This window comes from Callorhinus ursinus, unplaced genomic scaffold (assembly GCF_003265705.2).
Source record: "Callorhinus ursinus isolate GAN/ISIS: 27379988/994484 unplaced genomic scaffold, GSC_fseal_2.0 scaffold1, whole genome shotgun sequence".
Taxonomy (NCBI): domain Eukaryota; kingdom Metazoa; phylum Chordata; class Mammalia; order Carnivora; family Otariidae; genus Callorhinus; species Callorhinus ursinus.
This window is the reverse complement of record NW_027397063.1, coordinates 13,832,590-13,835,729: the sequence shown is the minus strand read 5'-3', so window position 1 is coordinate 13,835,729 and position 3,140 is coordinate 13,832,590. Positions and strand designations below refer to the sequence as shown.

The 3,140-nt window shown below is 32.3% G+C and overlaps 1 pseudogene; it reads right to left on the bottom strand.

The window, feature by feature from the left end:
* Positions 1-1,247: 1,247 nt before the first annotated feature.
* On the bottom strand, positions 1,248-2,199 carry LOC112833955 (coiled-coil domain-containing protein 34 pseudogene; annotated as a pseudogene).
* Positions 2,200-3,140: the final 941 nt, after the last annotated feature.

Here is a 3,140-nt window from a genome sequence, read left to right as displayed (position 1 = left end):
ATTAAGTAATTTACACTTCTTTGCAATTTAAAAAATATCTTAAACATTAGGTTTTTGAGGTGTTTTACAGAACAATTCAATTGGTAGAAACTTAACTTAAATATTCACTTATATAAACACTGCTTTAAGTAAACCTGTGTGTTCAAAGCAGTAATATAATTATTCTAAACACTTTCTAGCAGTGAAATAAAGAAACACTTGAATATACATTTAATGAAATAAGGAAATGTTATGCAGCCATAAAATAATGAAAGCATGAATATGTTAGTAATACATTATGAACATTAGTAAATATCTCTATTAATTTTATCTGTTATAATAACATGAATAGGATAATTTGTTTCAGAATTCTCCAATGTTAAATGTGAATGTCCGTTTATAGGTCAAATTAAGTGTTGAGAAATAATGTTCATTTGAATTTGAAATTATTTTCAAGTTACTTTTCATTATTTTTATTTTACTCAATATTCATTAATATCTCTAAGACTATACAAATTGATCATGTTTAACTGTTTCTTTCAATTCTTGAAATAATTTATTGTTTTCTATCAATACTGAAAATAAAGATAATATTACTGGTTAAAATTAGTAGTTAATACACCGTGTGACAGATTTCTTCTCCTTGTTTAGGAAACGATAGTTCACAAGTTCTTTTTATCTTATCTACAAAGGCTTGTCACAGTCAACTGCAAAATATTTGAAGGGTGATCTAAATAGTTATTTGAGATAATATTTAGGTTAACTGAGTGAGTGAAAATTTACAGAGAGAACAGAATAATCTCAATTTTCTCATGTCGAATTTCAGAATTAATACAGTATGTGAAAAAATAAACTTATTAGTATTATTAAATAGAACATAAATAAAACACTAACATGTAACATTCAGTGAAGCATGTACATATGTATTCAAACAAATATCTCTTCACAGTCAGTGTTTTTATTTTAACACAATATGATTGTCAGTTTTATTGGTATTACAGTGTAGTTTTAATAAAAGCTACATATAAACACAATTGTTAGATATTCAGTCACCTACCCTGTGAAACAATATCCCAAGATCAACTTAAATCACCTATAAAAATGAAAATTTGTAAAACACATTCCTCAATTAATTCTAAGAACAACATATACAAATGCAAAAATTTGAACTTGCCAATAATCACATAAAATGTTGAAGGGTTGACTGAGCAGTGAAAAATGATTCTAAGTTTAAAATTAGCTCCAGGGGAAAGCATTTCCCACATCCACTATCTTTGTATTCTTCACAGAGTTCCAAGACAAAAGACTACTTCCCACTCTGAACAACCAGAAACAATGAGCTCCTTGCCTAAATTATCACAGGACTTTTAGTCTTCTTTCCTCATAGGTCCTTAGCTTCTTTGGAAGGAGACATATGGGTGGATTTCCATGGGACTGGATTATGAGAGGCTGATTTTCAATCAGAATTTCCACTGTAGAATTTTGTGTTTTCCACTGGCATAACAATAGATCTCTGCAGGCAGACAAGGTTTATTTTTTGAAATTTTCCAACCACTCCTTAAAACTTTTTTTCCCTGTAATCCACATTGCCATTGTTTTGCTTTTTCCTTTTCTTCTTATAACATTTTTCAGCATTTTTTTCTTTCACCATTCTTGATATTTTTTTCTTTTGCCTTTTCTTACAAGTGTTCCTTCTCCAGTTCCTCTGCTGCATTTTCCTCCATTTCTTTATTAATTTTCTTCCATTTTTCCTTTCTGTTCATTCTTTTTCTGAACCCACTCCTTATGCTTTTCTTCAGCAATTACCTTTTTCACATTCTTCCTTTTCTTTTCTTTTTTCTTGCTGTTGCTTTAATTCCTGCAGAGCTTCTGTTGCAGACAGTCATGTTCTTTTTCTTTGCCAACATATCACATTTCCCATGGGGTCAGGTGGCTTCCTGGGTAGGTCCACCCATTTCTGTTCTTCTTGGTTATCTCCTGATTCAACCACACTGGAGCAATTTTGTACCTCTACTACTCTCAGGCTCGCCATCTTAACCTCTGAATCATGAGCATCTTCATCCACATCTTCCTCATCCTCCCCTGGCCATTGTCCTCAAACAGGAAGCTCTGGTGGCTGAGGGGAGAGAACAGCCACATGGTGAGTTTGCTGCAGCTCAGCAGCAGTAATCACAAGCAGAATGTCACCATTGCCAATCCCTGCCTCTGGGCGCCTGCCATGAGGACCTGGACCAGCAGGCGGCCAAGGACAGTACGTAGGATGGAGGTGAACCAACCTCCCACAGCCCCGCAGCCCACAGCGGGCCTGCCAAGTTCAAACCCATGGAGAGGCAGTGGGGCAGTGTTTCTTAATTAGAGTAGTAAGTAGATTTTTCACAATCATGGCTAAATGGAATTGTCACCGTAGGTCAACGAAATGAATAGCTTTACCTTGAAGTTGTTATTTTGATGTCTACTTTCCCCTCAAGGTTTTTCCAAAAACCTATTATAAATTAGACAACATCTTCTCATGGAAAAAAGAATTAATATTGGAAATTTTCTTTTGTCTCTATAAGTTATCAAATATACTACAAATGTCACAAGAACATCTCATTGAATCAAGTGCATTATAACTAAGTATAGTCTCTTGGTATACTATGATTGAGGTCTCAAGACCTATGGATAAGAAAGCCCAATTTTATAAGCACTGCTCTGATATTGACTTGTCTCTTGTATAACAATGGAAAGATATAAACACTGTACATTTCAGTTTTTTAAAATCTGAGTTTCTGGTATTTTATTGATAAATTGCATACCTGGCTTTGTTCTTTTATTTTCTACTGCTTTTTTTCCCTGTATAATATAATTAATTCTACCACTGCCTTTTTAAATTATTTTATTGTGTTTGAAAATACACTTTATATTTTATTTTTGGCATTTATCCTTCTCTTTTTCATTAGAATATCTAAAATTCATATTTCACAAAACTTCTAAATTCCAACTGTAATTTGTTGCCAAACAAAATCAGATTTTATTTCCATTTTCCCCATTGCTTAGTTCTCACTTTCAGTATAGATTATCTAGAATTTACAATAATATTTCAGTATCAAATTTTGACAGTAATTATTATTTACATTTAATAAAAAATTGATTAAAACATATTTCGATATTGTGTCTTACAT